The sequence below is a fragment of the Triticum dicoccoides genome, chromosome 3B, assembly GCF_002162155.2.
Source record: "Triticum dicoccoides isolate Atlit2015 ecotype Zavitan chromosome 3B, WEW_v2.0, whole genome shotgun sequence".
Lineage (NCBI taxonomy): Eukaryota > Viridiplantae > Streptophyta > Magnoliopsida > Poales > Poaceae > Triticum > Triticum dicoccoides.
The window spans coordinates 398,661,142-398,675,557 of record NC_041385.1 but is presented as its reverse complement, the minus strand read 5'-3'; positions in this window follow the sequence as shown (position 1 = coordinate 398,675,557).

The window sequence follows — 14,416 nt, the reverse complement described above, 5'->3', positions numbered from 1 at the left end:
TGCAGTCCAGTACTCGCCTACACTTGAAAAATCCTACCGACTGGTGAGCAATCCTCCCACTCGGGGGCTTAGGTGCAGTCCAATACTCGCCTAAGTTTGAAAAATCCTATCGAGTGGTGAGCAATCCTCCCACTCGGAGGCTTAGCTACGGTCCAGTACTCGCCTAAGTTTTAAAAATCCTACCAAGTGGTGAACAATCCTCCCACTCGGGGGCTTAGCTGCAGTCCAGTACTCGCCTAAGTTTGAAAAATCTTACCGAGTGATGAGCAATCCTCCCACTCCAAGGCTATGCAAAGTGCGGGTCGACCACGACCACCACTTCAGAGTTGTACCATCAAGAAGAAGGTCGAGATTGAGCGTGTCGCCAGGGCGAGTCACTTTCAGGAAAAATCAAGACCATTGCTGAATTTCTCGCTGATGAGTTGACCAGTCCCGCCGAATGAGTGGGGTCGACTGTGACCCCACCCACCCACCCACCCTAGGGCTGCACCATCAAGAAGAAGGACGAGATTGTGCACACTGTCAAAGGCCCCTCCAACGGTTGACAGGAACGTCAAGACCATTGCTGAGTGCCTTGCTAATGAGCTGATCAATGCTACTCAAGGATCGTCCAATCGGTCGACTGATGATTCTTCTTCAAAAGCTGCATCAAGCAAACAGACACCAATCCAAGAGAAAAACGAATTTCGCTCCAAGACAAACACAATATATTCGAAGATAAATCTAAAGATTCCTAACTGCAGAATAAAAGTGCTCGAGCATCATACCCGAAGGAGTTTTAACAGTTACAAAATCACTCGGCATTCCGAGGCAAATAAAGGTGAAGCATAATGTTTTTTCAATCACTCGGCGGGAGAAGGACTGGTTGGATTGTAGAAGCTGTCAAGGTCGATGCTGTCGGCGATGCGAGTGGCTGCCTCGAGGAAGGTGTCCATGAAGGTCTGGAAGGAGTGCTTCTTAGTATTCGCTACCTTGAGAGCAGCCAGCTTGTCTTCCTTAGCCTCCTTGCAGTGCACTCGGACCAATGATAAGGCGACGTCGGCACCACAGCGAGTGGAAGATTTCTTCCACTCTTGCACTCGACCTGGAATCTAATTCAGTCGAGTCATCAGTGACTCGAGCTCTTGAGAAAGCTCCACCTGAGGCCAGAGTTCAGCGTCCACTTGGGTCATCGCCGCCTTCAGTCGAGCCAGATAACCAACTGCACCATCCAAGCGCGACTCCAATCGCAGCAGATTCATTGCAACGTCATCTTTCACAGGACAATTGATGGGTCGAGACCCATCTCGACCCGCCTAGTTTCAGCTTCAAAGTCCTGACACAGTTCTGTCCCATCGCGAAAAACGATGAGTCAATAGCATGACAACAAAGTTTAATCGGCGATAAATTGACTAGTCAAATGATCATACCTTCAAGCTTCAGAACAAGTTTCGCAGCAAGTTGTTCCAGATAAGACTCCATCTTGTCTGTCTTGGCTCTGAGGCCACCAACTTCTATGGTCAGGTTCTCCTTGTCCTTCCTCAGCTGCTCGACTTCCTGATTAGCTTCCGAGATGGTGGCCTTCAACTTCACATTCTCCTTCCCCAATTTGCCGACTGAAGCCAGCTTCTGGTCCGCAAGCTTCGTCTTCTCACGTGCTTCCTTCTGAGGAGCGGCAAGGTCCAGGTCCTTCTTCTCCAAAGCCTCCTTCATCCTCTCTAAAGAAACAACACTCTTCAGACGAGCCTGAAGTTGGCGATTTTCACTACGCACATCTGCTTGTGTGAAATCACTCGGTTCAAAGAGAATGAAAGAAAAACCAGTGCGAAGTGCGAGCTACAAACCAGACAAAACGGTCGAATGATTACCTCCCATGATGGCCGTTTCTTCTTGAGCAGTCTTGAGATTCTTCTTCGCAAGTTCAAGGTCAAGTTCAACGCTGATATGCTTCTTCTTTAATTCGGAGAGCTGAGCTCCAAGATCACAAGACCTCTGCAGCCAACAAGAGAGACATGTCAGTCGACAGAAATAAGAGACAGTGACGGAGAAAATTTACTCTAAGACTACTGCGGAATCAAATATTCAACAGTAGTCTCGGGGACTACACCCAGTGGGTGCACTTAGCGTGCCCCCACTGGATCAGATCAATACTCAGCATGGCCTACCCAGCATGAGTTCAAAAAAAGCAAGATGATACATCATTAGACCTCAGTCGACTACCAGCAGTCGACCGTGCTCTCGGGGACTACACCCAGTGGGTGCACTCGGCATGCCCCCACTGATTCGAACAGTTTACCGGGACTCGGCTCTAGGCGAGCGGAGTTGAAGATTTCCTAAATTCTAAACAAAGGAACACCCTAGTGGGTGATCAGATATAAAGCAGCACTCAAAAGTTCAGTCGGAATTTTGCTGACCTGAACATTTGTCTGAAGGGCACTGCTGGCATCGTAAGCTACCTGGCTAGCCTCATGCATCACTTTCACCTACTCCATGACAAGGTTCACCTGACAAAGAGCTTCCTTAGCGGTGCCCGGTGAGTCGTGTGGAGTTTGATACGTAGCAAAGAGTGATGGCTCCAAGGTGGTCGAAGCAGTTACTGGGTCGGACGAGTGGAGTTGCACTGGTGCAGCAGGCGTCTGTGCAGTCGATCCCGATGGACAATCAGTCGTCGGTGGGTTGGCGAATGTGACGTTGGTCTGAACCGGCCCTTCGGAACGTTCGACCACCGCCTCAAGCGCCGGTGTCGACTGAGGGACTTGGATTTCAAGCCTCCTCCTGCTTGAGCCTCCACTCTTCTTCCTCCTCTCCTGTAGAGGCGGTTCTTCTTCCTCGTCATCAGGGAGCACAACGATCTCTTGTGGAGCTACAAAAAGAGAGAAGTATCAAATTTTCAGCTGATTAACTACCCACTCGACTAAATGAAACTTGGTTGAACGAACTTACCAGCTCGGGAGGTGGCCTCCTCGTCTCCTGGTGCCTTATCAACATCCATGTCAGTAGTAGCAGAGGTGGGTCTGGAAAGATACGTAATCCGATCGGTCAGAACAGAAATGTCAATCGGTATGTATAAGCACAAGTGTGTTACTCACCCCGAAGCCACTGGGGCGTCCATCTTGATCCGCAGAAAAGTCTTCCGAGTCTTGGGAGGGGCAACTTTGAGCTGCTTGGTGGTCTTCTCTATCGGTTCCGGAGTCGACGTCCGAGTGCGCTTCTGAGCGTGAGTACTCGGAGCCACGCTCTTCCCGTGCCCGCCCGCCGGGTCGTGTTGCTGCTTGGATCGGCGCTCGGAACGTGGCAGCGAGTCGACCTCCTCCTCGTCGTCCGACTCCTCACTCTCCTCCTCATCCTCTCCATCCGAAGACTCCCATTCGCCGCTCTCGTCTGCACTGGCCTCCTCCTCCTGGCCCTTCTCCAGGGCTTGTTCACCATTGGGCATTGAGTACATTCCAGTGAAGACCTACAAGATGAAAAGTCAAGCAAAAATCAGTCGACATCGAATGCAGTCGGAACTTATGCGCCAAGAAGTCAAAACAAGAAGGCATACCTTGTCGGGTGGATTGTTGTCTCTGAAAGGAATAACTCGCCTAGATCCCCTGGGATTGTCCTGATTGCCTGTGATACTCCTCAACCACATGGCCACAGTCTCGGATGACACTTCCTCTGGATGGACCCGAGCGGTGTCTTCAGGTCCAGAGTACAACCACTTAGGATGATCACGGGCCTGGAGAGGCTGGATGCGTCGACTAAGGAACACTTCGAGCAGGTCCAGGCCGGTAACACCTTCATTGATAAGCTGAACCACTTTCTCTACCAGCATCTTCGTCTCCACGTTCTCAGCCGTGGTCACTTTGAGTGGAGAAGGAGTTTGGACGCGGTCGAATGTGAAGTGAGGGAGGCCTGTCGACTGACCTGGAGCTGTTGGTCCTGATAGTAGAACCAGGTCGACTGCCAGCCTCTAACCGATTCAGGGAGAGTCATAGCGGGGAAGGAGCTCCTATGCCTTTTCTGGATACCTAAACCCCCACACATCTGGATGACATTGGTCTTTGAGTCACTCGACTTTGCCTTTTTGACCGACTGGGATCGGATGGTGAAGATGTGTTTCAAAAGACCCCAGTGCGGTCGACACCCCAAGAAATTTTCACACATTGACACAAAGGCGGCCAGATACGTGATGGTGTTAGGGGGAAAATGGTGGAGTTGAGCGCCAAAAAAGTTCAAGAACCCCCGGAAGAAAGGATGCGGAGGAAGCGAAAAACCACGGTCGACGTGGGTGGCGAGCAGAACGCACTCACCCAGTCGAGGCTAAGGATTCATCTCCCCCTCCGGCAGCCTTGCCGCTCCCTTGGCAAGTAGCCCAGACTCCGCCAGCTCGTCCAGATCCTCCTCCCGAATCAAAGACCAGATCCAATCGCCCTGGATCCAGCCCGGCGGCAGCCCCGCGCGCGATGACGACCCGCGTTGCTGCTTTTTGCCCTTTGCCACCCCCTTCGTCTTCTTTGCGCGTTCTAGCGCCACCGTCTTGTCCTTCACCATGGCGGCAGAGTGGCGGCATCGGAACAGAAGAGCTGGGCACGACGGAGAAGCGGAGGAAGAAGAAGGAGGAAAGGGTGTGCATAGTGCAGACGCCTCGGTCCCATCACCTTATAAAGGGCCACTTCTGAGTGACTGATGCATGGGACCAGGCAATCCTGTCAAATCCCGCAACAGTCGCGCGCAGCGTACGTGGCGAAAATGGCGGCGCAGAAATTGAGGCATCACTGTTTATCTGCTCCGCCCGCTTCAGCACTCCCCGTCCCGCGCGCTTCCTCGAAATTTCGTATCCCGTGAAATCCGGGATATGCAGCAGTCAATCATGCCCAAGATCCTGCATTCCAATACAACACTCGACAAATGACGCCACAAGCTCAGTCGACGACTCCCTGAATGGATCAAGGCGACTGAATCGACGCTGAAGTACCAACGCGAGTTTTCCATCTTGCAGAAAACGCTCGCGAAGGCACAAGAGTCAGAACAAGTTCAACTCCAACCTAGTTTCCACTCGAACCTTAATACATTCGGGGGCTACTGATGAGGATACAGACCTGGGGTAGGGTCATAGGCCTGACCTATATGTCCTACCCAAGGTCACTACCCAAGAAGGCAAGAAGGTCAAGAGACAACATGAGACCCCCGGTCGAAGATGTCAAGTGCAATCCACTCGACATCATGTCACTCGGGAGTCTCCCTACCTACTTCCACTCGACCAACCAGAGAATCACTCGACCTCCCGAAGACTAGGAGTCACTCAGCGTGCAACGGACACGCATTCACTCCATAGTCTTTAAGGTCATTAACAGCACTTAAGGTTGGCGTTATCAGTAACGCGACCACTTTATGTACATTAACTCCCTTGTAATGGAGGGCAGGAGAGGTCCTGGCGAACTCTATATAAGCCACCCTCCTCCTTTGGCACAAGGGTTCGGACCCCCTGTAACATCACACATATAATCCAATCGACCACCGAGACGTAGGGCTGTTACTTCCTCCGAGAAGGGCCTGAACTCGTAAAACCCGTGTGTACACCTTCGCCGTAGCTGAGATCTTGCCTCTCCATACCTACCCCCTTTCTACTGTCAGTCTTAGAACCACGACAAGGGGTTGCTGTACATCCGCGATGTTGAGGAACCAAGGAGGACCGAAAGCGCGGAGACAAGGCTCGAAGCAATGGAGCAACAAGTTTTCAAGTGCCAGGAGATGGTGGAACATGGACTCGACGCCAATCACATAATGATCATGGAGTTCACCAACAACCACAAGCTCGATGCCGAGAACATTGGGGAGGCCATCTTCAAGCTTCATGAGAAAATTGATCGCCTCAAGCCCAGATCTATGACCTGCAAAACCAAAACCGTGAGTATGAATATAGATTCATGAGGATCCCGGAGACTCGATCATCCTTTTACGATGGTGAGCCTATGCCTTGGATGATGGAAGACAAGCCTACATCATCAACAACTCCATCATCACCACACCTGAGGAAAGAGATATAATCACATGGGTATGGGCACTCCCCTTGGCAACTGCCAAGCTTGGGGAAGGTGCCCCGGTATCGTATCACCATCACACTCCTTTCTTTACCGTTTTTCTTAGTTCGATCCTTTTGGTAATATCTTGATCTAGTAAAATAAAGTTTTAGTAAGATTTAGTTTTGAGTTTTGCATTATGATCCCTTTATGTAATCGATTCCGTCAGCTATATATAATAAAAATTAGTTTTGAGTTAAGGGCTTGATTATCTTGCTATGATCTTGAGGGAATAAAAGAAAAAGAAAGAATAAAAAGAAATAAAGAGATCATAATGATCTTATGGAAAGTAATGACTTCACATATAAAGAGTATGATGAATAGAAGTTGTTGAGAGTTGACAAACATAGTTTTGGTCATCATTGCAATTAATAGGAAGTAATAAAGAAAGAGAGGTTCTCACATATAAATATACTATCTTGGACATCTTTTATGATTGTGAGCACTCATTAAAATATGACATGCTAAAATTTGAGGTTGGAGAAGGAAGACAACGTAATGGGTTATGTTTTCTTATATCCGAAATAAAATATATTGGCATGGATCATCCAACGTGTTGAGCTTGCCTTTCCCCCTCCTCATGCTAGCCAAATTCTTTGCACCAAGTAGAGATACTACTTGTGCTTCCAAATATCCTTAAACCCGGTTTTTCCATGAGAGTACACCATATCTACCTATGGATTGAGTAAGATCCTTCAAGTAAGTTGTCAGCGTTGCATGCAATAAAAATTTCTCTCTAAATATGTATGATTTATTAGTGTGGAGAAAGTAAGCTTTATACGATCTTGTGATGTGGAAGAAATAAAAGCGACGGGCTGGATAATGAAGGTCCATATCACAAGTGGCAATATAAAGTGACGTTCTTTCGCATTAAGATTTTGTGCATCCAACCATAAAAGCACATTACAACCTCTGCTTGCCTCTGCGAAGGGCCTATCTTTTATTCTTGTCTTATACCTTATACAAGAGTCATGGTGATCTTCACCTTTCCTTTTTACTTTTTATCCTTTGGCAAGAACATTGTGTTGGAAAGGTCCTAATATATATATCCAATTGGATGTAAGTTATCATGAACTATTATTGTTGACATTACCTTTGAGGTAAAAGGTTGGGAGGCAACACTATAAGCCCCTATCTTTCTCTGTGTCCGATTAAAACTCCATACCCATAAGTATTGCGTGAGTGTTAGCAATTGTGAAAGACTAAATGCTAGTTGAGTATGTGGAGTTGCTGAAAAGCTCTTATATTGAGTCTTTCCGATGTTATGATAAATTGCAATTGCTTCAATGACCGAGGTTATAGTTTGTTGTTTTTCAATGAAGTTTCTGATTCATACTTTACATTGTGAATAGATTGTTACATTAGCATAAGAAATCATATTAAAATGTATATATATATATATATGTTGTTGTTTTAATAATGATCATGATGCCCTCATGTCCGTATTTTATTTTATCGACACCTCTATCTCTAAACATGTGAACATATTTTTCGTCATCGGCTTCCACTTGAGGACAAGCGAGGCCTAAGCTTGGGGGAGTTGATACGTCCATTTTGCATCATGCTTTTATATCGATATTTATTGCATTATGAGTTGTTATTACACATTATGTCATAATACTTATGCATATTCTCTCTTATTTTTAAAGGTTTACACGAAGAGGGAGAATGTTGGCAGCTGGAATTTTGAGCTGGAAAAGGAGCAAATATTAGAGACCTATTCTGCACAACTCCAAAAGTCCTAAAACTTCACGGAGGCACATTTTGGAATATATAAAAAATATTGTCAAAGAATCATCCAGAGGGGGCCCACACCCTGGCCACGATGGTGGGGGCGCACCCTACCCCCCTGGGCGCGCCCCCTGTCTCGTGGGCCCCCTGGCAGGCCTCCTGTGCCCATCTTTTGCTATATGAAGTCTTTAACCCCGGAAAAAATAGGGAGGAAGCTTTCAGGATGAAGCGCCACCGTCTTGAGGCGGAACCTGGCGAAACCAATTTAGGGCTCCGGCGGAGCTGTTCTGCCGGGGAAACATCCTTCCAGGAGGGAGAAATCATCACCATCGATCCTCTTAGCGGGAGGGGGTCAATCTCCATCAACATCTAACCCAGCACCGTCTCCTCTCAAGCCCTAGTTCATCTCTTGTATCCAATCTTTGTCTCAAAACCTCAGATTGGTACCTGTGGGTTACTAGTAGTGTTGATTACTCCTTGTAGTTGATGCTAGTTGGTTTATTCTATGGAAGATCATATGTTCAGATCCTTTATGCATATTAATACCCCTCTGATTATGAGCATCAATATGATTTGTGAGTAGTTACGTTTGTTCCTGAGGATATGGGAGAAGTCTTGCTATAAGTAGTCATGTGAATTTGGTATTCGTTCGATATTTTGATGAGATGTATGTTGTCTTTCCTGTAGTGGTGTTATGTGAACTTCGACTACATGAGACTTCACCATTGTTTGGGCCTAGAGGAAGGCATTGGGAAGTAATAAGTAGATGATGGGTTGCTAGAGTGATAGAAGCTTAAACCCTAGTTTATGCGTTGCTTCGTAAGGGGCTGATTTGGATCCATATGTTTCATGCTATGGTTAGGTTTACCTTAATACTTCTTTTGTAGTTGCGGATGCTTGCAATAGGGATTAATAATAAGTGGGATACTTGTCCAAGGAAGGGCAGTACCCAAGCACCGGTCCACCCACATATCAAATTATCAAAGTAACGAACGCGAATCATTTGAGCGTGATGAAAACTAGCTTGACGATAATTCCCATGTGTCCTCGGGAGCGTTTTCCTTTATATAAGAATTTGTCCAGGCTTGTCCTTTGCTACAAAAAGGATTGGGCCATCTTGGTTGTCACATCCCTAGTCTGGTATGACCTAGACTAGCTAGTCATTTGTGCATCATGTTTAAAATTCCATTTAATTTTCAAATGAGGATTGGTGGAACCCTCAGAATCATTTTTGAAATGACCCAAATAAAAATTGCTCCAAAAAGGTCCAAGAAAATGTTCATGTTGCCCTCTGAAAATATTGGACAGAGATAAAAATGAAACCAATATTTTTAGGAGCTCATAAGTATTTATTTTGGCCATTTGGAATTAATGCATAAATATTTGCATTGGAAATATATTAGTTATATATATTAATATATGTCCAAAAATTATGCCACTTGTTGGGGAGCTCTGGAATAATGCCACTAGTTCCTACAAAAATTGGCATATGGAAATAAATTGATTTAGTATTATTACTAAATCAAAACATATGTCAGAATATTAGAAAAGAGACAAAATGAGGAGAAACTTACCTGGGCCTCCTCCCTGTGCGGCCCAGCTGGCCAGCCCAGCCCACCTGGCCCCCTCCTCTGTCGTCTTCCTCCCCGACAGGAGGACGGGCGCGTGCCCGACACGCGCGCGCTCCCCCGCGCCACGCCACCTCCCTCTCTGCCTGCCTGCCCTCTCCCCTCCTCGTCTGGATGCCCCGGAGATGCCACGCAGCTACCCCGACCTCTCTCACACTCTCCCTCGCCCTCGTCCTCTCCTCTGCTCTCTCTCTCGCGTGCAGCCCGAGCGGAGCTCATCGCCGCCGTCCACCGTTGCCGCGGCCACCGGCCTTCCCTCGCCCCTCCGTAGAGTCCAGAAGCTCCGCTATGACTCCCTCGTCCTCTCCGTCAAGCCACAAGACGCCGGACGCCCCGTGGAGCCGTCGCCGTCGCCTTCATCACCTCCGGCCGCCGCAGATCGCCTTCACCATCGATTCGCCGCACGCAGGACGTCCCCGAGCACACTGGGCTGCTCTGCGAGTCCGCCGTGAGCCCCTCTTCCTTTCCCCTCACCTCTCTCTCTCGCGCGTGCCCTGTAGCCGCTGCCCCACGAGCGCCCAAAGCCGCCGTCCGCCATGGCCGGCGAGCTCCGTGCCCCCGAGCACCTCCGCCTCGCGTAGTAGCTCCGACGTGCTCCTGCTGCCTCGTAATGTGTATTGCTATGTGTGGGATCTGACTATCTAGTTGTTTATCCTTAGTAGTCTCTCTTACCGGGAAATGTCTCCTAGTGTTTCCTTTGAGCCCTGGTAGCTTGCTACTGCTCCGGAACACTTAGGCTGGCCGGCATGTGTCCTTCTTCGTTCCTGTGTCTGTCCCTTCGGGGAAATGTCACGCGATGACTACCGGAGTCCTGTTAGCCCGCTACAGCCCGGTTCACCGGAGTCCTGTTAGCCCAGTGCTACAGCCTGGATTCACTCGCTGATGACCAACACGTTCGATGCTGGGTCATGGATGCCTGTCCCTGTAAGTTAGTGCCACTTTGGGTTTACGAGTAGCCATGTCAGCCCGGGCTCTTTATCATATGGATGCTAGCGACACCATCATATACGTGTGCCAAAAGGCGCAAATGGTCCCGGGCAAAGGTAAGGCGACACCCGTGGGGATACCGTGCGTGAGGCCGCAAAGTGATATGAGGTGTTACATGCTAGATCGATGTGGCATTGAGCCGGGGTCCTGATAGCTTTGGTATCAGAGCCTGACTGCCTGTAGGATTACCAAGCCAAACTGGTCGAAGTTGAGTCTAGAAATTCTTTAGTTATATAAGGGAATTGATTGTGGGAAGGAACGTAAGGCTCTTTTTTCTCCTTATACCTCATGGCCTTCTGATCTGAGTCATCCTATCTTTTCTACGGGGTTAAGGAACTAGGCTTTCTCTTCCGTCTATCAGGATCACGTGTTACTACTCCGTAGTCCCATAGGATTGGTTGATCAGAGTCATACCCCAGTTTTGAGTATTTTCGGTGTAGTCTGTTCAGTATGATCTCAGAACCTTGAGTAATGCTGATGAGTATGTTACCACCCCATTTTTAGTAGGATGTCTCATTCTGAGCATTTTACTACCGTTATGCTGTCGGAATTGCCCTAGGAGTTCGAGAGATACTAATTCTTTGTCCTACATTCTATAGCCTATAGTTAATGTTGATTCCGTCCCTGGTTTCGTTTCTCAAGATGTCATCAAGCTCTGTTCCTCGTAGCCAGAACCACGGATATGGTAGGGATGAGGATCCTCCCGACTCGCCTTCGTTGACAGAGTTCATGTTAGAGATGGAGAGGAACAAGCGTGAGTCTAACCGTTTGTTGGCACGTATCGAGGAGAACATCGCACATCAGTCCAATAAGTCTGCGACCATTCATGACTTCATTCGCTTGCACCCACCTACCTTTCATCATTCCATCGAGCCACTCGATGCAGATGACTGGCTCCGTAGCATCACTCATAAGCTGCATTCCGCGAACGTAGCTGAAGATGACAAGGTCACTTATGCCACATACCACCTGGAAGGTCCTGCTAGTCTTTGGTGGCAGAACTATGAGGCTATGCTTCCAGCTGGCCAGAATCCTACCTGGAGAGATTTCACTGAGGCTTTTCGCGAGCATCACATTCCTGAAGCCCTCGTCGATCGCAAGAGAGAAGAGTTCTGTAGTTTCACCCAGAGTAAGATGGCTGTTGGTGCTTATAGTAGAGAGTTTGAGAACCTCGCTCGCTATGCCACAGAAGAAGTGTCCACGGACGCCAAGAAGCAAGCTAGGTTCCGGAAGGGTCTCAACCCCAAGTTGCGTCATGATCTCCACCTGCATCATTGTGATACATTCCAAGCCCTTGTGAACAAGGCCATCAATGCAGAGACAGCTCAGCTCACTTACGAGGAGTCTCGTATGCACACCCGTGATTTGGAATCTTCCGCTGGCTCTAGTTCCCAGAAGCGCCGGATTTGGGTTCCAAACTCCACTCTTCCTTCCGGTTATGCACCAAGGCCATCCCATGTGGTGCCTCCTCCAGCTCAGTCATATGTTTCACCCAGGCCTACTGGTAGACCGCTTGTCAGTGCGGGTCCACGTCCAACCTCAGGGACTTGCTTCACATGCGGGAAGCCAGGACACTATGCACGTGACTGCTCTCAGACTAGTTATGCTCCACCCCAGCCCGAGAAGACTGTTGGTTGTGTTAAGCCGCCGAGTAAGACGATCAAAGCCAAGCCAGTTCACATTAAACGAGGACGTGTGCATCTCGTCTCAGCTAAAGACGCTCATGATGATCCATATGTCGTTCTTGGTACACTCCTTGTCAATTGTCACCCAGCATCAGTTCTATTCGATACTGGAGCATCTCACTCCTTCATTTCTGAAAGCTATGCTAACTTGCACAACCTGTCATTTTGTGATATGCCCTCTCCGCTAGTCATCCAAACTCCTGGATCCAAATGGCAAACATCTAGTGTAAGCCATGGTAACGAAATCCTTGTTGACAGACTTGTATTCCTTGCATCACTTGTAGCCCTCAAGTCCTCAGATATTAACATCATCTTGGGTATGGACTGGATGATAGCTCATCATGCCAAGATTGATTGTTACACCAGATCTGTTCAGCTTACACACCCATCTGGCAAGATAGGCACTGTCTCCACTAGAGTTGCAAAGCGTCAGCTCTATTCTCTTAATGCCAGCCCTCTTCCAGACCTTGAAGATATCCTGGTAGTCCGTGACTTTCCGGATGTCTTTCCAGAGGAACTGCCAGGTGTTCCACCTGACAGAGATGTAGAGTTCGTCATAGATCTTATCCCAGGAACAGCACCAATCTCTAGGAGACCTTACAAGATGGCACCCTTAGAACTAGCCGAGCTTAAGAAACAACTTGACGAGTCCTTGCAAAAAGGTTTCATCCGTCCTAGTTCTTCTCCTTGGGCTTGCCCGTCCTCTTCGTCAAGAAGAAGGATGGTACGGACCGGATGGTTGTAGATTATCGTCCCGTTAATTTGGTCACGATAAAGAACAAGTATCCGCTCCCCAGGATCAATGACCTGTATGATCAGCTCGCTGGATCCTCAGTCTTCTCCAAGATGGATTTGAGGTTAGGATACCACCAAATTAAGATCAGAAGCGGGGACATTCCCAAGACAGCTTTTGTCACTCGTTATGGCCAGTACGAGTACACCGTCATGTCCTTTGGCCTAACCAACGCCCCAGCCACATTCTCCCGCTTGATGAACTCGATCTTCATGGAGTACTTAGATAAGTTCGTCGTGGTTTACCTCGATGATATTCTTATTTACTCAAAGAACGAGGAAGAGCATGCCGAACATCTTAGACTCGTGTTAGAAAAACTCAGAGAGCACCGCCTTTATGCCAAGTTCTCCAAGTGTGAATTTTGGTTGCCAGAAGTGACCTACCTAGGCCACGTAATTTCTTGTAAGGGCATTGCTGTCAATCCTGAGAGAGTTCAGGCTGTTCTCGATTGGACTCCACCGGAAACTGTTAAACAAGTTAGGAGCTTCCTTGGTCTAGCTAGCTATTGTCGCCGCTTTGTTGAAAACTTCTCCAAAGTAGCCAAACCCCTCACGGAACTTCTCAAGAAAGATAAAAAGTTCGAGTGGTCCCCACAGTGTGAGTACAGTTTTCAGGAACTGAAAAGACGCCTGACTTCTGCTCCCATACTTGTGCCACCGGATTTCACAAAGGACTTTGTTATCTATTGTGACACCTCACGACAGGGACTAGGTTGCATTCTTATGCAGGATCGTCATGTGATTACCTATGCATCTCGACAGTTGCATCCACATGAGGGTAATTATCCTACACATGATCTAGAGCTTGCAGCCGTAGTCTATGCACTCAAGACCTGGCGACATTACCTCCTTGGTAAACGTTGCGAGATCTACACCGATCACCAGAGTCTCAAGTATATCTTCACCCAACCAGATTTGAACCTTAGGCAAAGACATTGGTTGGAGTTGATCACAGATTATGATCTAGGGATTACCTACACCCCAGGCAAAGCCAATGTCATGGCTGATGCTCTAAGCTGTAAATCCTATTGCAACAATCTCATGTTGCAGCAAGGCCAACCACTTCTCCATGAGGAATTCTGTAAGCTTAACCTTCACATGGCTCCTCATGGATTCCTTTCTACCTTGGTGGCGAAACCTACCCTTGAGGATCAGATCATCTCTGACCAGAAGTTTGATAGGGGTGTTATCCGCATTAAGAGAAACATTAAGAAGGGAGTTGGTGGATGTTTCTCTATGGATGATCGAGGTGTTGTCTTCTTTGTGAATCGCTTGGTGGTTCCCAAGAGTCAACATCTTCGACAATTGATTCTTAAGGAGGCGCATGAATCTCCTCTCACGATTCATCCCGGTAGTACTAAGATGTATCAAGATCTACGCCAGAGGTTCTGGTGGACTAGGATGAAAAGAGAAATCGCTGAGTTCATTGCTAAATGTGACGTTTGTCGTCGCGTTAAGGCAGAGCATCAAAGACCTGCTGGCACCCTTCAGCCTTTAGCTATTCCTGAATGGAAATGGGATAGAGTTGGTATGGACTTCATCACCGGCT